This window comes from Penaeus monodon, chromosome 20, assembly GCF_015228065.2.
Source record: "Penaeus monodon isolate SGIC_2016 chromosome 20, NSTDA_Pmon_1, whole genome shotgun sequence".
NCBI classification, from domain to species: Eukaryota; Metazoa; Arthropoda; class Malacostraca; order Decapoda; family Penaeidae; genus Penaeus; species Penaeus monodon.
In genome coordinates this window covers 21,650,171-21,650,518 of record NC_051405.1, presented here as the reverse complement: position 1 = coordinate 21,650,518, position 348 = coordinate 21,650,171, and the positions used below count along the sequence as shown (strand labels likewise).

The following is a 348-nucleotide window of genomic DNA, read 5'->3' as shown; positions in this document are numbered from 1 at the left end:
CAAAAAACTTCTTCCCTGTATATTTGGCAAGATAGGTTTTACTTGAGAAATTTCAAGGGAAGTCAACAAGCCCTATCTTGTGAAAATATACACTGAGGTTTTTGAGTCGTTGCTTTGCAAATATAAATTGTGTATGTATAGCCTAGGTTTGTGGAATTTAAAAAGCAAAGGCGACTTTATTTGCTGCAGGTCATCTAGTTTCTTTACGTTTTTCTCATACTTTGCACTCTGAAAGGTTATATTTACTGCAGAATAGATATTTCATTTATATGTAAACAGTCATTATATATTGGTAATTCTCTACAATACAGATGTATTTACCAGAGTCTAGATCCCTAAACCCATGTT

The 348-nt window shown here is 32.8% G+C and overlaps 1 protein-coding gene across 1 annotated transcript in view; it reads right to left on the bottom strand.

Annotated features, from left to right (window-relative positions):
- LOC119585705 (flavin reductase (NADPH)-like) overlaps positions 1-348 on the bottom strand; it is a 32,015-nt gene that overhangs the window by 30,615 nt on the left and 1,052 nt on the right. The window lies entirely within an intron of this gene.